This window comes from Schistocerca cancellata, chromosome 6, assembly GCF_023864275.1.
Source record: "Schistocerca cancellata isolate TAMUIC-IGC-003103 chromosome 6, iqSchCanc2.1, whole genome shotgun sequence".
In the NCBI taxonomy this organism is placed as follows: Eukaryota; Metazoa; Arthropoda; class Insecta; order Orthoptera; family Acrididae; genus Schistocerca; species Schistocerca cancellata.
The window spans coordinates 239986437-240010593 of record NC_064631.1 but is presented as its reverse complement, the minus strand read 5'-3'; positions in this window follow the sequence as shown (position 1 = coordinate 240010593).

Genomic DNA, 24157 nt, shown 5'->3' with positions numbered 1-24157 from the left:
TATTTCCAGTAAGGTGAGAGCGAGAAGATGGATTTATGACAGAAGATATTTAAGCAAGGGATGTCAGGTCCACTCGTGGCTCCATTTAGCTGATTTCGCGAGAAAGGGTGAATGGATTTCCAACTGATGAGATTTCGAGAGGGCTGTTAGTTTCTGCACTTAACTAGCAACGGAAGAAAAATTTCCAGAAAGATGGCGTCAGTCAGGTTCACTAATTGTTCTCCCCACTGAGGGAAAGTGTGGACATTAGTACAGCTTTTATTATGACATTTATTTGGTTTTAGCAGCGTGGCCAATTGTAGCAGATCGTTCTTTTCAGTGAAACCTCAGACGGCTGGGATCATGGCAATGGGCTTCTCAACTGGGAATGTTAGGGAGGAGATTTGATAAATATAGGAAACATCTAAAACATAAGTATGAGAGATTTGAAAATATTTACAATTTATGTCTAGAACAATGTTGTTCAGTGTCACAAACCAAAATTAGAAATGAACCTATGCATCTAGCAGTATTTGGAACCGGAAATGAAGAACTGCGTGGTGATTTTATACTTAAAATTCCCAATAGAGTGTTACACGGTTAGGTATTTATATGGTACAGAAACTCCTTTCTTTTTAGCAGACGAGACATAAACTTAGCTGCTTCAGCTGAGCTGATAGCATCGATGGTTAATGTTCAATGTAAGGTTACCTCCTGCATTAAGACGGGGGTGAGGAGCGAGCGGACGATGATAGGTAGGAGGGGAAACAGAGAAATAGCCTTTCCTGAAGATGCTGCCGTGCTTGTGAAATTGGTTGTCGCGTAACGACAATGATAATAAAATTTATCCTTTGCACAAACAATTCAGACTTCTTTGTCTACTTGTAGGAGAGTTTCACGTTCTGTAACTTTGTTGATAGCGTATTTACTGTGACATTAGCGGTATGGTATATCTTTCCTGCCGCCGTTAACTAGCATAATAAAAAGTTATATTTATGAGGGGAAATAAAATAAATGTTTTTTATGCCTTTATTAGTGGCAACATAGCTCAAATTGGGCTACCAGAGGCGTGCTCAATATATTGATGTTAGAACCTAGTCTTTGGCAAAGGGTCCCTTGATATTGAAAGAAAAAATATTGGAGGACACACACACAGACATACACACACACACACACACAAATTCCACAGAGCACCTAGAAACACCTATGCTATTCTACAACTACTCACACCAACAAGTATTTTATTACGCGCTACCAGAGTGGAAGAGGCAGAGTACGCAGGAAGGCAAAGTGTTGACGAGACGGGCGCACTTCATGGAAGAATTGCTCACACGTAAGTGAGGCGGCGTCGATTAAATAAGGACTTTCCAATTTGTACGTTGAGTGGCTGCCACATGACCTGCCTCAGGATACCAAGTCAAGCGGGGAATGACCTGAATGAACCACCCCGGCTGTTACCTCGGCCAATCAAAGGCAAACATTTCACGCATCTGGCAACACGTGGTCACACAGTGCCTAATGGAGCGGACGAGCCTTGTGTGCCGTACCGTAACGCCGGGCTGTCACGAAACTTGGTGTACCTACGCCTGACGGACAAAACTGTCGCGCTTTTTACCACACCAAAGACTTTCGAAGCAGCTTTCCTGGTCTTATTTGCAAGATTAGTATTAACTTAAATAAATGTACTGTCGATGTTGCAGTTGATGGGACAAAAGCAGAAGTGGGAGATGCTTTCGTGAGGTGATTAGCTGTCTTGGCGATTTACGGTTATTATATTTAATAGGACTTTTATTAAGTTTGGTACTTTGAAGATAAGACATTTTAATTAATTTTGCAAAAATAGACATAATGTCTGATAGGATAGCCGCAATCAGTGATTTTACAATGTTACTTATAATCCGTCTTGATAGCAATATGTTTATTCACATGAAAGGTTTCGGTTACTCTAGAACCATCTTCAGATCTGTAATAATAATGACACTAATTTACTATTTCACGAATGCAAACCTTTTTCGTCCTATCAAATCAGCATCAAATGTACCAGAAAGCCTGATATTTCGTTTACAGGAGTAACCCGTCCAAGCACAGCAACTTTCACACGCTGCATCGCTGCTGTGCTTGGACGGGTTACTCCTGTAAACGAAATATCAGGTACGTTCTGGTACATTTGATGATGATTTGATAGGATGAAAAAGGTTTGCATTCGTGAAATAGTAAATTAGTATCATTATTATTACAGATCTGAAGATGGTTCTAGAGGAACCGAAACCGGTCATATCAAGAAACATTTTGCAATCAAGACGGATTATAAGTAACATTATAATTAATAATTTCGTAAGAACGGATTCGCTATCATCGCCCATTGATTCCTTCAACTGGGAAATCGTTTTAAAGAGACGAGCGCAGCTGCGTTCTTTCGTACCCGTTTTGGAAACGAAGCGCTACACAATCCTATAATACAACTTTCATTATGGAAGTATTATAACGTAATCAGATTTACTCAATGATCTGTGAAAATATCACATGAATTTCAGGACCATTAGCATTTAAATGTAGGCAATCGTATAGACTGTGAAAGTTAACATAATGAAATTTCATTCATCATGTGGTGTTTCGCACGCCGTACACTGTAAACTAAAGTCTTATAGTCCTTGAAACGCTTGGGGCTGTATTTCGCCATCTTTTTGTAACTCTCATCTTATTTTAGTCGTTATTTAACCTTTTCACTACCATTAGGACATTGTTTTCCACGATACTATTGCCATACATCAATATCCTATTGGTAAAGGGAAGCCTGATAATGGTTTGCAGAATTCATATAATTACAGATTGTGCCTGTAGGTTTGTGCTATCTTCAAGTTTCATTGTTAACACTCCGCTCGCCATTGTCACATTGAATTAGTTCACGCCTGCAGATAGGCAACCCAATGAAGAGATTCGCAAAGCGGGCTGCCGTAGTGCCTTCTCTGACAATTCATTTCAAAGAATTGCACAGAAATACTGACGTTTATATGCAAGTGCAGTGTCTGTTCTTTCAGGCGTGTCGAAAAAGAATATACACTAAGTATTCATACGAGGTGCATTCAAGTTCTAAGGCCTCCGATTTTTTTTCTCCAGACTGGAAAGAGGTAGAAACATGCGCATTGTTTTAAAATGAGGCCGCGTTCATTGTCAATATGTCCCAGAGATGGCAGCACCGTACGGCAGATGGAATTTTACCGCCAGCGGCGAGAATGAGAACTGTTTTAAATACTTAAAATGGCGATGTTTTCCTTACTTGAACAGCGTGCAATCAAACGTTCTCTGAATTTGCGTGGTGTGAAACCAATTGAAATTCATCGATAGTTGAAGGAAACATGTGGTGATGGAGTTATGGATGTGTCGAAAGTGCGTTCGTGGGTGCGACAGTTTAATGAAGGCAGAACAATGTGTGATAACAAACCGAAACAACCTCAGGCTCACACAAACCAGTCTGACGACATGATCGAGAAAGTGGAGAGAATTGTTTTGGAGGATCGCCGAATGACTGTTGAACAGATCGCCTCCAGAGTTTGCATTTCTGTGGGTTCTGTGCACACAATCCTGCATGACGACCTGAAAATGCGAAAAGTGTCATCCAGGTGGGTGCCACGAATGCTGACGGACGACCACACGGCTGCCCGTGTGGCATGTTGCCAAGCAATGTTGACGCGCAACGACAGCATGAATGGGACATTCTTTTCTTCGGTTGTGACAATGGATGAGACGTGGATGCCAGTTTTCAATCCAGAAACAAAGCGCCAGTGAGCTCAAAGGAAGCACACAGATTCACCGCTACCAAAAAAATTTAGGGTAACCGCCAGTGCTGAAAAAATGATGGTGTCCATGTTCTGGGACAGCGAGGGCGTAATCCTTACCCACTGCATTCCAAAGGGCACTACGGTAACAGGTGCATCCTACGAAAATGTTTTGAAGAACAAATTCCTTCCTGCACTGCAACAAAAACGTCCGGGAAGGGCTGCGCGTGTGCTGTTTCACCAAGACAACGCACCCGCACATCGAGCTAACGTTACGCAACAGTTTCTTCGTGATAACAACTTTGAAGTGATTCCTCATGCTCCCTACTCACCTGACCTGGCTCCTAGTGACTTTTGGCTTTTTCCAACAATGAAAGACACTTTCCATGGCCGCACATTCACCAGCCGTGCTGCTATTGCCTCAGCGATTTTCCAGTGGTCAAAACAGACTCCTAAAAAGTCTTCGCCGATGCCATGGGATCATGGCGTCAGCGTTGTGAAAAATGTGTACGTCTGCAGGGCGATTACGTCGAGAAGTAACGCCAGTTTCATCGATTTCGGGTGAGTAGTAAATTAGAAAAAAAATTGGAGGCCTAAGAACTTGAATGCACCTCGTATAACTGATTCTTATCGATGGGCAATGAATCCACAACCTTCAGTGAGGATGCACTATTACATTCGATCTCCAGCGGGAATATAAAATTAGCGAGCATGGAGGACATGGGCAGGGACTGTAGGAAGTGAGTCAGCCGGGGAGCGTGTCGAGACAGTCCACGCATTTGCAATAAACACTCAGTGCAGGTGACGCGGTGGTTACAGCAACTACCTAGTAATCAGGATACCCGAGGCTCCAGTCCTGGTCCGGGCACACTCTCCCCCTCGTCAAAGCTGACTCCGCGCAAAGTCCAAGTGTAGCTGATGCCATTAGTTCCTTCCCTTTCTCCAGCCTCCACCTGCAGTTTACACAGTGCTGACGTTTGCGGCATTACAAACAGTGCTCGTACTCAGCACCAGTATTGTGAACTGAAAACTTACTTTATCCACTGACGTGTGAGTGTTTTTATGTATGTCTTACGGTTTGTGGGCAGTCGTGTTCTGAAAACGCCCTGTGTGTTCTGTCCCTCCCTGAATTGAAAAACGAAAATTTTTCCCGTATTGTTCCTTCTGACTACGATATTAATTGAAGTAACCATACATTAATAGATTTCACTTCGAAAAATACTAAACACGGTAACATCCAAACAAACACTTCGCACATTTCTGTGAACTCTTTCTGTTGGTTGTCATGCAAATGTTCTCTTCCGAGGTGTGATGTGGGCTGAGCCTTTACCAATTTACTGAACGTGTGGAAAAGATTTTTTTCTGCAGCCGATGCTGAGCTGCCGGGAGCTGGCACTGCTGAGACTCTGGTGGACAGCAGGGAGCGGCCCCGAGCCCCGAGGCTGAGCTGCGGTCCTGCGAGCCGTTAATTACTCCGGCCCACCAGGGATCACACGCGACTCCGTCGGGTACACACACACACACACACACACACACACACACACACACACTGCCAGGCCATACAAGCACGAACCGGTACACACATCCCAAGGCCAACATTAATTAAACCCACCACCAATTACATTAGACCTCTCCACTCTAGATTTCACCTCCTAGCCATTTTCGGCAATGTCAATGGCCAGTACTGACGTTAAGTATCTACAGACGAAAGTTTAATATTCAAGATCGTATTCAAAATGGTTCAAATGGCTCCAAGCACTATGGGACTTAACATCTGAGGTCATCAGTCCCATAGACTTAGAACTTATTAAACCTAACTAACCTAAGGACATCACACACATCCACGCCCGAGGCAGGATTCGAACCTGCGACCGTAGCAACAGCGTGGTACCAGACTGAAGCGCCTAGAACCTCTCGGCCACAGCGGCCGGCAGATCGTATTCAGTACTATTTATTCCTGATGACAGGTTTCAATAGTTAAAATTGTTGTCGTCCGATCTTTCAAAAGCTTCGATCATTTTCTTCTTCGTGGGCCCCATAGCAATAAATTCTAAAAACAGCATTTTTCCATCAGACTATGTATAATTATATTTTTTTATATTTCACTCTTGGCTTCAGGCACTACGCATTCTCAAGTGTCTCTGAAAACAGCAAAATACCTAGCGAAAAACAGCTAAACACAAATCATGTAACTAACTGGACATATCAAACAATGGAAAATCCGAGATTGGATGCAACAATACCAGAGAAGGAAAGTTACTACTCACCTATAAAGCGGAGATGCTGAGTCGCGATAGGCACATAGGCACAACAAAAGGATTCACACAATTATAGCTTTCGGCCATTAAGGCCTTTGTCAGCAGTAGGCACACACACACACACACACACACACACACACACACGTCTGCGGTGTGGTTTCAGCACTCTGAGACTGCAGACGTGTGTGCAAGTTGCGTCTACGTGTGTGTGTGTGTGTGTGTGTGTGTGTGTGTGTGTGTGTATGTGTATCTACTGCTGATAAAGGCCTTAATGGCCGAAAGCTATAATTGTGTGAATCTTTTTGTTGTGCCTATCGCGACTCAGCATCTCCGCTGTATGGTCAGTAGCAACTTCCCTTCTCTGGTAACTGGACATATCATTACACAAAGATAACATTCACCTCTAGTATCGTATGTGGCTACATCGTCGTCAGTAATTTAAAAATTGCGTGACAAGTTTAAATGTGCAAAGTACAGTAGTCAAACTATTCGTTCCTTTGTTGTCATTTCACTTTCGTCGCTCCATATGGGCGGTAGGTTGCCTGGTAGCTGATACAAGTCGCCGTTCTTAAGCTACATGAGAGTAAAACCTCAAACTTCCTATAAAACTGGACTCGGCGGGTGACAAAATGAGTGTCTGACACAATGAAAAGACATAAATCCAGTTGCTTCATTTATAATACAAAATACGGTTTTGATTCACGTAGAATATCGAGGCGTTTAAAATGATTTTGCTTTTCACGTGCATACTGCCTATTAGGATCGTCTTCACTACTCGATATTTTGACGATGCATTTAGTCGCCATCATCAGATCCAATCGCACGCCACACATGAATACACTTCGGTAACGGCGGCTCTTTTATATGCCGGGTCCAGGCTAATGCTGCGAAGAAATGCAGCACCGCCGGCGGTAGAAACTGGCAAATTAAGATGTAGCGGTCGAAAACCAGACTATTGTTGTTTTATATCAGATAAAATAGGGTTCCATGTCTTGCTTAAAGGAAAACTTCTATTAATAATGTCATCAGATAATGGTATTTCATGGATTCCTTGACTACATAATCCCAGCAAAGAGAACCCAAAGTAATAATAATATATATCTTTTTAAACGACATGTTATGCCCTTCATGCCCTTCATTGAGACAATGTTCGGCGACGGCAGATTTTTCGGACTGGAGCAAACGTTTGTGATGCTGATGTTAGACACATCGGTCATGAACAGTGAGAATATACGCCTTTCCACAATGACAGGGAATTTTATAAACTCCATGATTTCTCAATCCCAAATCATCTTTAACAGATCCAAAGGGGCTCTTGTCTTGGCCGAAGGTAAAAGAACACTTTTAATATCATATTTACTTAGAATTCTAGAAATATTTGAAGAAATACTTCCAGCAAAGGGTAGAAAAGCAACTGATTTACCAGTATCAGGCGCTGGTTCACTTGATGGTCCAAACTGAAAAGCATGATTAATCTGATGATCGGTATATCCGTCGAGCTTAAAGACAGCCTTAAGATGATCCAGCTCCTGTGTCAAATTTTCGGAATCAGAAATGGCGTAAGCTCTCTTGACCAATGTATGTAGAACTCCCATGCGCTGATGTGGTGGATGACAGCTCGTATAATGATGATAGCGGTCCGTATGTGTTGGTTTATAGTATAAGTTATGTCCAAACGTATCATTCTCTTTTTTGTGTACTAGAACATAAAAGGGTAATTTGCCATCTTTTCAAGTTTCCATCAAAATTTTGATGCATGGATGATCTAAAAACCGATTAAGTGTTTCCATGTGGCCAAACAATGAAAGTATCATCCATGTATCTTCAAAAACTTGTAGGTTGATGAGAAGAAGTCCTGCGTGAGATATCTTCAAAATTTTACATATGAAAATATTGGTGACAATGGGGGAAAGAGGACTCCCCATAGCCACACCGTCAGTTTGTTCAAAAAATACATTGAATAAAAAAATATGTCGATGTCAACACATGGCGACACAGCTCAGTAGTTTTACCATCCAAAAGTTGACAAATGACAGCAAGGACTCTTCCAAACGTACCTGGGTGAAAAGAGAAACCACATCAAAACTAACTAATAGATCAGATGTTCCAGTGCAGAAAGACTTCAACCGTTGAATAAAATCTGTAGAGTTGAATAACTGATGTTCACATTTCCCAACGTAAGGGCTGAGGACGGAAGCAAGATAATTACCTAAATTATAAGTAGGAGAGCCCACATTACTAACGATAAGACGAAGAGGAGTTCCAGGTTTATGCACCGTCGGTAAACCGCACAACCTGGCCGGGACTGCCACCATTGGTGTCTTTTGGCAGGGAGCTCTTCTTAATAAGTGAAATGGTCTTCCGCTTTTTCCGGTCTGTAGGATCGCTCCGAAGTTTACGGTAAGCAGAATCATCCAATAAACTGTCCATTTTAGCCAAATAAACTTCACGAGAACAGTGGCACTACCTTTATCAGAAGGAAGAACTATAAGATCCTTATCTTCCGTCAATGACCGAATGGCCTTTCTTTCACTGGAAGAAATAGTACTCTGTGGTGGCGGTGCACGACGAAGATGATAAGAAACTTCCTGCCTAATTTCCTCTGCCAAATCTGCAGCAAAGCGAGCAATGGCCTGCTCAACAGAACTAATAAAATCAATAGTATCCAGGTTCCTTTGTGTAGGAACAAATTTCATACCTTTTTCCGAAACAGACGAAGTAGCATCATCCAATTTCTTGTCGGTTAGATTAATAACAGTCCGACGCCGAGTAATGTTATCAGATGTGATTGGTTGTTGGCGAAGTCGAAGAAATTTCGGAGATTGTTTCTTAATAGTATTCTTCTGCGTGGAAGAAGTTTCGAAGATTGTTTCTTAATAGTACGGAAAAAAGGTATTAACTTTGTATGACCTGGACCTGGGATATAAAGGAGGAGCCGTTTCTGATGTTCATTCAGTTCCGATTTGATTGTGCACTCAGCACCGGCGCACAAGTCGCCCAATGTGGCGTCGAATGAAGTAAGATTTGCACCTGGAGGCCGAACTTCCCCGAATGGGGGCCTCCCGGCCTACGATGCCTTACGCTCATTTCAGTTTTCCTTTTTTGCCTTTTTTTTCCACTCAGTGATCGCACCTGAAGATGGTGGCCAGATGGATCGCCGAAATATTAAATATTGACACAGATGCAATGGCAAACGAATGTTTCACAAAAAATAAAAGACAGAGGAACAGTTGCGTAAGTTAAAAAATTAAAAATTCGGGGAGTTAACTGATAACGATAGAGACATACATGAGTGAAGTGATGACTGGGTCTGACTGCCAGGAAGAAGGATATCATGGGAACGGAGCAATTTGTGTAGTGCGTACGAGGGTGTGCGTGTGTGTGGGGGGAGGGGGGGGGGGGGCGGGGGAGGGGCGAATAATTGGAGGAGGAATTCGAGAGAGTGAAGAGGGATGCCGTTCCGGGCCAAGCCCTAGGATGTGGGAGGATAGGACTGCAAAGGAAGGGCGCCCTGACCGGGTATAGCGGCGTGGGTTCTGTGTATATACACTCCTGGAAATTGAAATAAGAACACCGTGAATTCATTGTCCCAGGAAGGGGAAACTTTATTGATACATTCCTGGGGTCAGATACATCACATGGTCACACTGACAGAACCACAGGCACATAGACACAGGCAACAGAGCATGCACAATGTCGGCACTAGTACAGTGTATATCCACCTTTCGCAGCAATGCAGGCTGCTATTCTCCCATGGAGACGATCGTAGAGATGCTGGATGTAGTCCTGTGGAACGGCTTGCCATGCCATTTCCACCTAGCGCCTCAGTTGGACCAGCGTTCGTGTTGGACGTGCAGACCGCGTGAGACGACGCTTCATCCAGTCCCAAACATGCTCAATGGGGGACAGATCCGGAGATCTTGCTGGCCAGGGTAGTTGACTTACACCTTCTAGAGCACGTTGGGTGGCACGGGATACATGCGGACGTGCATTGTCCTGTTGGAACAGCAAGTTCCCTTGAAGGTCTAGGAATGGTAGAACGATGGGTTCGATGGCGGTTTGGATGTACCGTGCACTATTCAGTGTCCCCTCGACGATCACCAGTGGTGTACGGCCAGTGTAGGAGATCGCTCCCCACACCATGATGCCGGGTGTTGGCCCTGTGTGCCTCGGTCGTATGCAGTCCTGATTGTGGCGCTCACCTGCACGGCGCCAAACACGCATACGACCATCATTGGCACCAAGGCAGAAGCGACTCTCATCGCTGAAGACGACACGTCTCCATTCGTCCCTCCATTCACGCCTGTCGCGACACCACTGGAGGCGGGCTGCACGATGTTGTGTCGTGAGCGGAAGACGGCCTAACGGTGTGCGGGACCGTAGCCGTCTTCATGGAGACGGTTGCGAATGGTCCTCGCCGATACCCCAGGAGCAACAGTGTCCCTAATTTGCTGGGAAGTGGCGGTGCGGTCCCCTACGGCACTGCGTAGGATCCTACGGTCTTGGCGTACATCCGTGCGTCGCTGCGGTCCGGTCCCAGGTCGACGGGCACGTGCACCTTCCGCCGACCACTGGCGACAACATCGATGTACTGTGGAGACCTCACGCCCCACGTGTTGAGCAATTCGACGGTACGTCCACCTGGCCTCCCGCATGCCCACTATACGCCCTCGCTCAAAGTCCGTCAACTGCACATACGGTTCACGTCCACGCTGTCGCGGCATGCTACCAGTGTTAAAGACTGCGATGGAGCTCCGTATGCCACGGCAAACTGGCTGACACTGACGGCGGCGGTGCACAAATGCTGCGCAGCTAGCGCCATTCGACGGCCAACACCGCGGTTCCTGGTGTGTCCGCTGTGCCGTGCGTGTGATCATTGCTTGTACAGCCCTCTCGCAGTGTCCGGAGCAAGTATGGAGGGTCTGACACACCGGTGTCAATGTGTTCTTTTTTCCATTTCCAGGAGTGTATAATGGGACGGGTATATATCGCGGTGGATTTCATCGTCGGGTAAGGGAAGACGATTAAAACTTTCTTCGGCGAGAATGTGAAAAGTCTGGAGGTGTAGCATTAGGAGAATGTGTTGGTAGAGGCGCGCCGGAATACCAGGAACAGTGAGCAGGAGGGAAAACTAGGGGATGGGCAGTGTCAAGTTTAAGGGTAACGTAGGATATTCGGAGGTGTTAGAGATACGAAGAGGAGGAAGGAAAATTTTACAAGTTGGTAGAGGATTTGGGAGAGGAGGGTAAGCGGATTCGAAAGGCCAGGCGGAGAGCATGGCGTGGCAGGAGGGAGGAACGAAGTCCATGCTGCATTGGCGTAACAGAGGATGGGTCGGATTAGGACTTAATAGGTGTGGAGGATGTCGTCAAACGTCCACATCTAAAACATAACGGTGCGTGACATAACAGTGCTCATGAGAATAAGAGTTTTACCACGTTATTTAAATGTCACATCCAACCAGTGGCACTAAGAAAACAAACTTGCATTATATCCTACGCAACACACTATATACTCAACAACCTGTCAGATGTGCAATTTGCGTGGGAAATTTTGAGCTTCCAGAAAGTAAAAATACAACTATCGACACCATTTCAACAATATGCATGTCTCCTTGTAACAGTTGCGTGAAAACGTATCATATAAACAGATCGATGTAGCACGTAAGCAACGTTACAGAATCCTTAACACACAAGTCGAGACGTATTTCATGGACTGAAAACTACATCCTATGTATTCAAAATAATATTGTTAATCGACGCAATTAATGTCGAATCTCAAATATAACAACTTAGCTCGTAAAACAGAAAAATATGTGAAAATATGTCCACGTCTTTAGTGTAAAACAAAGTGTTAACAATTATACCATAGCATAGAGCAACGACCTTAGCAACCAGTTGTGAGCGAAACAAACTTGTTAGGCGTTATAAAAAAACTGTGCCCATACTGAGAATAATTAAGATAAAATCGTAACAAGAGATGTAAGGTAAAAACAAATAACAGTATCATGCCAGTCTGTGTACGATGTTGTACAAGAAATATATCTTTTACTGGACAGAAAGTGTCTATTGGCTTGCCTGTGTGCGTATGTGTGTGTGTGTGTGTGTGTGTGTGTGAAAATACGCAGTCTGGTGAAAAAGTGTCCTTCCAGTATAAAAAGGGTGTTGTTATATGCCCGATTCCATATGACGGTATCACCTATGCCCAGTTGACATTAGAGTGGCTAGTATGTAGCACATTCGACGCATTTGTATTAAAAATAAAAACAGGATTTGTCACGAATAAAAAAAATATTTGTAATAGACATGTTTTTATTTGGTAACAAACCTTTGTGGAATGTGCTACATTTTATCCACCGTAATTTCAATACAACATGTGTGATACAGTCGTAATGAAACTGCACGTGTAACAAGATTTTCTTAACGGTCACAAGATGACCGTGTTAACTGTTGTAAACCATCCATCAGGAAAAATTAGCATTGAATGTAATCTTGGCTATTCAGTTTCCTTGAAAGCAGTTACAGATTTCTTCTTTTTATCTCAGATTATGAGAAAATTCAGTTAAGTACCCAGAAGTACCTCCACTCTCACACGATGAAAATAATTCCTCCCATTTTTGTGTTGACTTGTAGTGTCCAAATTAGATAATGTTGACGTATAACCAATTATTTAACCTTCTCGCTAATGTTCTGTTGCTTTCGTAGTCATGATATAGAGAGCAGTAACAGCATGGGAGAGTTCCAGAATAGTGTCTGTCATCTAGAAGCATATAAAATACTGCTCGACAAAATACACCAAATGGTTACACCAAATGGTATCCATTGGCGATGGGTAGAAGTATATGCAGATGGTACAGTAAACATAAGTAATGCGAGGCGGTGGTAAGTGTTATTCATTTGAGGAGGAAAGGATGAAAAAAAAAAACTGAGCGAGTCTGATCGGCGTCCAGTCCCCTTAACGAACAGCGTCGTGATTAACTCATTCCCGATGATCGGCGAATAACAGCCGAGGAATTGTTTGTGCACAGCAGAATGTCGGCTGTAATCTCTTACAGGAAATGTTACGTAATCATCTTTGAAACAAAATGTGTGCGAGATAGGTGGACTGGAAATTTGTCGGGACCTATTGGACTAATACGAGACTGAGGGTCACATTTCTCTGGACACCATCGTCGTCAGAGATGAGATTTGATGCCACTAAGAGGCAGAATACAAAAGACACTACTTGGAGTTGCGAAATGCAAATTCTCCAACAAAGACGAAGTTCATATCACAGCCATCTGGAGGCAATATGATTTGCGCGAGATATGGAACGGTGTGGTTCTTGCGAATGCCTTGTAGTCCAACTTTTCAGACTCGTAACGTTGCCGCCAACGCAGTAAAGCAATAACTAACTATAGATAGTTCAGGGTTTTATGAGTCCGGCCTGCAGTCTTTTGGTTATCGTTGGTGAAAGTGCATAAAATAAGGTGATGAGTATGAGGAAAAACGACAATATTGAGCTAAAATCTTGTTCTATCTGTGTTATTGGTTTCCGTATCTGTTGTAGCTTTTGTAGTAATAAGTGAGAGGCAATAGTTTCGGAATATCCTAATAGAAGTCAGAAAAACGCCCTGTATCATCGAATGCACATTTATTCAAGTTTGAAAAATCTCTTTCATGTCTACAAAATATCATCAAACAAGAGCATACTTAATTCTACTTTTCCACCAACTTCTTGTAGCAAGTTACAAAAGAGAATTACCAGCCATTAAAACTAACGGTTGGGACATTTGTTAACACCTAGACTGAATGAACGCGAAAAATATGAGTAGAACAGTGTAGCAGCACTGAGTTATTAATATTGCAGAAACACAGCAGACACGTAGAGCTATCAGAGTTCTCTCTTAAAGGTAAAATAAGATCAATATCCTGCCAGGCTCGTCAAGCAAGAAGTTCTCAGTCGAAGTGGAACTGTAGAAGCAACTGGCCAAAAGTCGTATTCTCGATGTCATATGCCGCTGTCTGCATATGACTGAATTTGAATGGGAATCAAGATAGAGTAGCATGGAGAGCTGCATCAAACCAGTCTCAGGACTGAAGATCACAACAATAACAACGCCCCAGGAAATGGGTTTATCTTCCGCTCTTACAGTATATGTTGCAGCAGCAGTTATGCCTTTCCGGAACTAGTAAACAGAGGAGGGTTACTTGGAGTGATGAACGGCTACTGGATCACGTATTTCTCATCTCAGGACGAGATGACCACTGCTTCATTGAATAGACGCTAACGGACTGGATGGCTTCTTCAACAATGTTGACTCGACACACATGCTGTGTCAAACTGCTAGTGTCAATTATACGACACCGTCTGGTTGAAGGTGGTCTGGTGATCTGCTTGCCGTTGAGTCTTCATATTCCTGAAACCTCAGGTGCTTCAGGCTGCAGCGGGTACGCGAATGATCTACACTACGCTGAACTGCAGTTTTTCTAGCAGCGTCCAATGGAAGATAAGGGTGAGTTTGAGTCTGAGATCTCTTCTGCTGCGTATTGAAGCCAGTATGAACAGCAAACACTATCTCAGGGACGTATGAGACACGTCCGACAAGTGGTTGGTCGGTTACTAGTTTATCACCGTCAAACAGCTAAAACTGTAGATGCTTTACGAACTCGCATACAACCCGCGCGGCGGGAAGTGCCGCACGAAGATATCCAAAGTGTCTTTCATTCTGCACCACAACGTTTACTGGCGCTAAGTCCAGAACACGGATCTTCTAACCAAGACGAATTACTTTTAGAGATCAAGTACAGTCCTGTAATCCTAACCGGCTTTATACTGATGTGTTCTTAAATCCGTAATATTAAAATGACTCTATTAGCAAAGGGCCTACACAGTACACAGCTAAATCCAAAACTACAAATCTACTCTGTAAACCACCATGAAGTGCATACCTGAGGGTACTTCATGTTTACCAGTTTTTATGACTTCTTCCCGTTCGATTAGTGTATGGAAGATAGGAAGAATGTTTTCTTAGTCGTCTCTGGGAGCGCTGTTAGCTGTTATTAGTCTAATCTTGTCTTCGAGGTCCCTGTGGCAGGATGCTTAGCGGACACCAATATATTACTAAATTGCTCACTCAGCATTTGTAAGTGGGCTTGTCTCTACCTTCAAGAGTCCACCAAATATTTTATCACCTCCAAGTCCGCCCCCGGTAGCTGAATCGTCAGCGTGATGGATTGTCAATCGTCTAGGCCCGGGTTCGATTCCCGGCTGGGTCGGGGAATTTTCTCCGCCCAGGGACTGTTGTCTTCATCATCATCCTATCATCTTCATCGACTGCAGGTCGGCGATGTGGCGTCAAATAGGGAAACCGGCACCCGGCGAATGGCCTGCCCGACGGGGGGCCTAGCCATACGATTAAATAAATAAATCACCTCCAACACACTTCCCAAGGGATAAACTAAAGGAGACTGCTCATGCTGCCATTCTTTGTACACTGTACCTTCAATAACTCTGTAAGGCCTATTTGGTGCCGGCCGGTGTGGCCGAGCGGTTCTCGGCGCTTCAGTCTGGAACCGCGCGCCCGCTACGCCAAAAAAGAACAAAAAACTGGAAAAGAAATGTTTACAAGGACGTAGAAACATTCTAAAAGAAGACGACGGTGCAAATAAATATTTTAAGGTATTGATACAAAATAAAAGTTTCTTCGAAGAAGATGAAATTACAGTGTTAAAAATGGCATTTTAATTATTACATCCCACGGTATACAGCTAAATCATCTTCTAAGCGATGTAAACTGCCTATGTCTGCGCAGAATTTGGCGGCAGTTAGGGAAGTTTACACAAACGTAATAAACAGAGCGATAAATTCACTAAGTCGGTTTCAACAGCACGTAGGAAATCATGAATTCCTACGTCAAGAGTTATGCTTTTGCCCATTCTACAGGTGTTCAAACAAGCTGGAATGGTCACCGATTTCAGATCATCTCATTAGTTCCTTTGTTTCTTATCAAGTGTTTAGGAAAATCGTGATTCAAATACGAAACTTCAAATATTGGTACTCTGGTGGAGTCTTCTAGAACTTTTGTCCGACAAATGCGTAGTTGCATTCAGTTCCGTATTTTATTTTAAACAGTAGTCCCTTCGCAGTAAACAGTACAAACAGAACAGCCAGTTCATTACTCCGGAGAAAGTGAGACGGTGATTATTACCTCCAACTCTTTTTTTTTAACTGTTTAGATGCAGCCCGCCACGAATTCCTCTCTGATAGTGAACTTACATCCTACATGTACAATTATTTATCAAACGTACTCCAGTCTTTGTCTCCTCCTGCAGTTGATTAATCAATTTAAAGATCAACGCTCTGGCTGCGTGGATGTGGATCTTAGATAATTTTCATTAATCTGATTGCTGGACCGTTATCGAATATGGGCAACAGAACTGTAGGTGCAGTACTATATTTATACGACAATCCAAATGCTGCATTGGCAATAATCAATGTTTATCTGGAGAAATCGCAGTTTTTACATAGTGGTATTAGTATTTTGTTGAAAATTTCTACATTGCCGCGTTTTAGGTTACTACGTAGTTACCGTTAGAAGGAATATTTCACAGTTTCACGCTTCATCATCGTTACGTGAGGAGAATGACGACACTTTTTAAATAACATGACGACTTAAACTCCTTATAGCTACACAAAAATATATACTTATTGAACATCTGGTCTTATTTTGGGCGTCATCCAGTAGATCTGTCACAGATGGAAAGATATTTTCTAGAAGAATTTGTTGCAATAAGACACACCAATGTCTAATAATACGTACGTATTACATAGCTAGTTATGTAAGTCGATGCACATTCAAAAGTATTTGCCCAAAAACATTGCGGTGAAGTACTTCCATTTCACTTGAAAACTAAAAACTATTGCGCTGTGTGTCTGGATTCCAGCTAGATTTACATACTGCTTCTGAGTGGTCAATATTTCAACTTCATATCGATTTCAGCAGCGTTATTTCTCCATTTTGTTGTATCTCCTATTCTGGGGTTTCAGTTAGTTATAATTACGTTCCATAATTAATATTTAATTTTTTTCCTATTTTGGGTAACAATCCTACCCGTGACTTTCGGGTCGTCGTTCCCCCCCCCCCCCCCCCCACACACACACACACACGTATTCTGTTCTTTATTCACTGTTCTTTTTTTTTTTCAAGTATGTAGTGTCACAATTTGCTCTCAATCTATTAGACGTAAAAGGGCTTCCTGTATTTTAAATAGGACCTGTAGTTTGTATTCTAATTAGTGTTATTTCCGCTTGGACCTCACTGTTTCACGCACAGAATGTATTCTGACGAATAACTTCCTAGATCTAGCCGTGGCCGCCTTTTGAAGTTCTTTAATTTTGAATTGCGTGTAAAGGTTTTTAGCAAGTGAACAATATGAGGTGCTTGTTTTGAAATACTGGAAATTGAATTACGAAGACGATATTGAAACAGACAGCTTTGTGGATAACACTATATGGCAGCCGGCCGCGGTGGTCTAGCGGTTCAGGCGCTCAGTCCGGAACCGCGCGACTACTACTGTCGCAGGTTCGAATCCTGCCTCGGGCATGGATGTGTGTGGTGTCCTTAGGTTAGTTAGGTTTAAGTAGTTCTACGTTCTAGGGGACTGATGACCACAGATGTTAAGTCCCATAGTGCTCAGAGCCATTTGAACCATTTGAACTATATGGCACAAAGCGTGGGCCCTGAAGGTACTGGAGAAGAAGCTCAAACATGGTGCAACGAAAAAATCTTAAAATTTAAGTAGATATAAATTGAAATGTAAGGTAATAGAAAAAACCAGTGACTGTAACTGTCTTTGGCAAAGCCTAATCAGCAGAAGGGACAGGCTAGCACGATATCTGCTACCTAATCCAGGAATAGTTAGGTTCGGACTGGAAGGAGGTAGAGGGGAGCAAACTGTTGGCATGGGCAATGATTAGAACATCTAAAAGTAGATTATCATCAAGAACGTTGGGCGAGGAATGGTTTACCACAAGATTCTAGAATATGGAAAACGGTGCCGGACGAAATTTTAAAAAGTCAATGTGTTTTAAAGAGATGCCAGAGGACCCAACCGAGAATTTAAAACGCCGAATCCGGTGGTATTTAATCAGTAAACTCACAGACTGCTGCGTTACGGAGGTTTTAAAGAGTCATAGTTCTGTAGAGACGGTTTCCCTTTACGTATATCTCTTTCAGTGCTGCTCGTATAGAAACAGTGTTTTCTAAACGAAAAGAGTGTAATTTTATAATTTGACATCTCTAATTACAAAATTTATTGGGAATCCCACAGAAATACCTGAAAGATTCAACCACTCCGAAGAGAAAATTGCTGGGTGTAGGTGTTTCAAAGCTGCACGAAGGACGACAGCTTTCGAATCAATCACCAGAATCGTTACATTACGCGTAATATTTTGTTGGTGGTATATACCCAGCTGAACGTTTCCATGTTTCTGCACAATATATTATCTTATCCAGATTAGGCAGCCCACGGTCTGGGCTACAGCGAGAAGTGAACCGAATCGTCGGCATTTTACCGTATTTACGATAGAGCACAATTCCCTTCGCTTGTCCTTCCTTTTAATTTATTTGAGCTTTTGTTTCGTATTACGCCCGCTTCTTCAGCTTTTCTTTAGTCTGACGGATCAGTTGTCTTACGGGACGTTATTAAACAAAGTGCAGGCTTCCGATCCCGTTTATTGAATTTTTCGACGTTCCCAGCTCAATATGCGCCTTAATTACGGTGTCAGAGAAACGTGAAACGCCATAATACTGGACTTGTCGCTCCTCATATTATGAATTTAGTCGACGCAACGGATGGCAACGTATAAACGAAGAATTTGGTTGAGTGTAGAATTAATGGGATGGGATTTACTACAATAAAATAAAAAACTTAAGACGTGTTTTCCATTCGCGAATAACATTTGAAAACCATCTACAATCAACAATAAGCTAAATAACTAGAATGGCATGACGTTTTCTCAGAAACGGTCGAGTATCCGCGAATAAACCGAGGCACGTGTTCGCTTGATTGCTCTTTCACTGAGCGATGTTTCTGGCAAGGTGATGGCACTTGCCGTGTTCTCCTCGCTTGCCGCAAGGTCTCGATGGAGCGCTGCCGTTGCCATGAGACTGGACGCACGTGTCACGATTGCAATGAAAACGGAGGTGTTGGGCCGGATCATACTAAGGAATATTTATATATCTCGTATATTCCTCAGTTACCCTTATCAAACCTTTATTGGAAAATTCATCTGCCTCTTCTATGAACTACTAGTTTATTCCCACTGTTTCGAGCATTGGAAGCTGTCTTTGAGGTTTATAAACAACTGTGCAGCACACCACTCACTGTAGGCACGTTAATTATCCTTCCAGCCTCGACATCACTCGGTACTGTACAGAAAGGTTAATATTATTTTGACACGGACAACAATCCTTCCGTATGTGGAACTGCAACTAAGATAAAATTTATAAGCGCATCTTGATATTTTTGCGGCGCAACGAATGATCCAATAGATTTCGGGCGCGCAGCCACAGAAACTATTTTTTCACCTATTTTAGGCGTATACCTTCCAGTCATCTTACGAGTGAGACAACAGGCTGGAGCTGCAGCACTCGCTCCTTCCTTTTAAATCGACGGTCCGCGCCGCTGCTCATGCGGACACAGATACACAAACGTCACAGACGTTCCACGGCTGCAAAGAACTGAATCTATAATTATACGGTAGATCAACGCAGAGATACCATGGTATCATTAGGAACTGCACTGTAGCAGCGTCTTGGCTACTTTACTAAACTAAGCAGAGGATTCCACGCTTCGTTCAGGTTACACTTAAAATAAACTCATGGTTATTCTCCACAAGAGGCACGCAAGGCGCTAGGGATAAAATCCAAGACGGAGTTGAAGAATAAGGAACATGACATAGACTTAAATCCACGGCTTTCCTGCTACATGAGGGAAGCAAGTTATTAAAACAGGTCGGATGCAAACCAATCATAAATTTAAATCGTTTTTCCGCCGTCCAATGAAGACAGCAGCACTTTTGGGTTGCTTTAAAGACGACTTGATACGCTGTGAGGCTGGGTTTTACGAGGTCCTCTGCGTGCGCGGCCTACCATACATCCGGCATACGACGCAAAGAATCCATAAAAGATGTACGGCACTCTGAAGGTGCACCTGGCTCTTTCAGCCTAATAAATCGTCTGTGGCAGAGTATTGCATCGATACTAGTCATTCTATTCTGTGCGGCAAAGTCGACTTCATGTCTTTGGGACGCGTTGGTGAAGGAAGCAGTGGAAATTCGTTTGACGATACATTTAATTAATACAGGCAATGGTTTCAAACTGAACAAGATGTAGAACCGTAACTTTCGCTGCAGAATTGTAAAGACGTCACTACTGTGCAGGTCATAATGATACAACGATATCACAGCATGGATCGACCGTGTAACCAGAGATTCAATTTATGCAAGAGTTCTCTGCCACCAAACAACAGCTTTGGCCTTCTGTATCTGTGACTGTATCGCAAGGCGTGGTCCGCAGGTTTAAAAGGACACAACGAGTGCTGCAATTTCAATCTGTTGGCTCATTTGGATGGACAAAATATGTACTGCCGAAATATCAGATGAAGAAATAATATTTCTACTGTTACAAGACCAGAAACTGTTTAGGGGCTCAGTTGAAGGAATCACCCTTATTATTAATCGGTTTTTATAGGACAATATGCAAAGTTTGCTTTAAAATAATTGTCATCATAAAGAAAAGAAAACAATATACAATACGTGAATCTTCAGGTTTTGGTGGCGCAAAGACTGTTCCATTAAGTTTCGAGTGTGCAGCCGCAACAATTCTCTTTCTTCTTCCAATATTTCGGCTGTATAGCGTTCAGCCATCTTTATAGTGAGCTGCAAGACTGCCGCTCCAGTTTTTTTTCTTTATTGTTATTTTTAAACCTGTTTACAGGCAGGCCAGCAGTAGCATACTACGCCGCTCTTTGGCCATTTAGAAACACAAAAGAGACAAATGAAGACAATTAGAGAAAAACATGGTGGACATATAAGCGGAGACAAACACTTTTTAAAATACATGGAGCCGTTCACGGGCGTAGAGTCCAAGATAAAATTTGTTCAGACACTTGGGAACATACGTAGACGAAAATTGTCACACGCGAACGTAGGTGCACAAGACGAATAACACTGAACCACTTAAGCACAAACAACGGCACACACAGAAACACGAGGCGTTGATCTCCGGCGCGCGAATGTTCACTAAGCGTGTACGAGTCCGAGGACCTGCCAAGAGAGGAGGAGGGGGGGATGGGAGAGGAAGCGGGGAGAGCAGAGATGCCACGGGCAGGGGAGATAGGGGGGAGGTAGGAAGGGGGAGGGAAAGCCCAGGGGAAGAGGGGTGGAGGAAGGGGGATGGGGGAAAAGGAGAGAGAAGGGAGGGAGGGTGCCCAAAGGAAAAGACACAGGATGTGGGAGGGGAGGATCAAAGTTGGTAGGAGGGGTAGATGGAGGGGAGGAGGACAGCATCAGGGAGGGGGAGCTGGCGGAAGCCACTTTGGGAGAGGGTAAGGAGGGTGGAGGGATGGAGACTGGGTGGGATGTAGGAATACAGGCCTGGCAGCAGGCGGGGGTGGGAGAGGATGGGCGAGACAAGTGGGTGATGAGGATCGAGTTTACGGGAGGTGTACAGGATCCGTATCCTTTCAAGGAAAAGGAGGAGGTGGGGGAACGGAATGAGATCGTACAGGATCTGCGTGGGGGAAGGGAGACAGATACGATAGGCGAGGCGGAGAGCATGGTGTTCAAGGATTTGAAGGGATTTATAAAAGGCAAGGGGGGCGGAGATCCAGGCCAGAAGGGCGTAACAAAGGATAGGGCGGATGAGGGATTTATAGGTGTGGAGTACGGTGGAGGGGTCCAGACCCCACGTACGGCCGGAAAGGAGCTTGAGGAGACGGAGTCGGGAGCGTGCCTTGGCTTGGATTGTCCGGAGATGGGGGGTCCAGGAGAGGCGACGGTCGAGGGTGGCTTAAGGTACTTAAGGGTGGGGGTGAGGGCGAAAGGACGGCCATAGATGGTGAGATAGAAATCAAGGAGGCGGAAGGAAGGGGTGGTTTTGCCTACAATGATCGCCTGGGTTTTGGAGGGATTGACCTTGAGCAACCACTGGTTGCACCAAGCGGTGAACCGGTCAAGATGGGATTGGAGAAGGTGTTGGGAGCACTGCAGGGTGGGGGCAAGGGCAAGGAAGGCCGTGTCATCGGCAAACTGGAGAAGGTGGACGGGGGGTGACGCCGCTGCAGTGCTCGCTTCGTCCAATTATCCTCGTGTACCGCGCGACTGTGCATGCTGCCACAGATGCAAATGTGCCAGAGACGTTGCTCGGCGGCAGAGAAGTGCACAATGCTCGCGTTACATCTATGACTCCGCAGTCGATCTGTGTTAGCATGTCGATATATCATTGTGAGCTGCACTGTGACGACGTCTTTGTGACTCTATTACACCAAGTGCCGGATTCCATGATTTATCAAGGTTGAAACCACTATCTCTATTAATTAAATTCGACGTCAAGCGAATCTCAATTGCCTCCTTCACTATCGAGTCCCAAAAAGTTGATGTGGTTGCCATAATTTCGACGTTGTCATACAATATACTGTGACCAGTGTCAATACAATGCTCTGCCACTGCCGACTTGATAGGTTGTAAAAGTCGTGTGTACCTCCGGTGTTCTGTACATCTTTCTTGGACAGTACGAGTTGTTTGTCCAATGTAATAAAGGCCATATTCACATGGATTTTTGTAAACTCCAGATTTTCGGAGCAGCAAATCATCTTTGACGGAGCCCACGAGTGCAGCTGTCTTGGGTGGAGGACGAAAAATCACTTTTATTTTGTGTCTGCTAAGAATTCGTCCTATTTTTGATGAGAAGTTACCCACATATGGCAAGTGGCCATCGATTTAAAGGTTTATTCGTCTTCTTCTGTTTTCTTTGTGGCCTCTTTCGACTTCATTTTCAGTGCCTTATGTACTTACTGTGGGGAGTACCCATTGTCTTCAAACACTCTTTGTAAGTTGGAAAGTTCGTCTTGCAGACTGCTTTCGTCAGAAATAATATGCGCTGCATGGATCAAAGTTCGGAGAACACTCACCATCTGGGCTGGATGGTGGCAGCTATTTGCACGTAAATACTAATCCGTGTGCGTCGGCTTCCGATACACTTCATGTGCCAAAGTGCCATCCTCTCTGCGCCGAACCAGAACATCCAAGAATGGAAGGCATCCCTCCTTTTCAATTTCCATTGCGAACTTTATTTGGTAGCGGAGGGAGTTCAGATGTCTTGAGAAGTCTTGCAAGTTATCTTCACCATGGGGCCAAACTACAAAGGTATCATCAACATTTGAGTAGACGGACGGAGTCGCCATGGGTAGTCCCTTATCCCCTCTGGCGGCCAATTTATTAATGGGAGATTTCGAGGAGAAGGCGCTTGAATCTGCTGACCTGAAACCCACGGTATTCTGGAGGTATATCGATAGCAGGTCGGAGGTCATAGAGCCCTAGCTAATCAGAGTATATTAGCATATTACAGCGTATTCCAAAAGGCACCTAAACGTCAATATAAACTTTTCGTTCATAAAATCAAGGATAGATTCCTTACATCCAGCCATTCTAAACACATACCAATCCAAAATTACAAAAAACTAACAATTTATTTCTCGAAAACGTACTGACACTGCGATAAACAGCTATCTCCAAGCAGATGCTACCACATACAGGGAATATGAAGACCATATCTCACAATCAGGCACAGTGAGTTGGTTTAGTCTTTGACTATCGAAATAGTTTATAAAAGTTGCATGTAGGATGTATGCTACATATATACTGAAGAGACTAGTGAAAGGAGTAGGCTACATACTTAGTTAGGAATATTTCTTAAGAATAGGCAGGGCAAAGATAAATGTCAAAAAAAGATAAAACGATGAACAGTGGAAAGGACAATATCGACTTGTTTAACACTAAAAATTCAGAAAGCACAGCAGTGAAAGAACTTTCCTATCTAGGAGGCAAAGTTAGTCAGATTGACCGAATCAAGCATAGTATCAGAAGCAGAGGCGTAGCTGA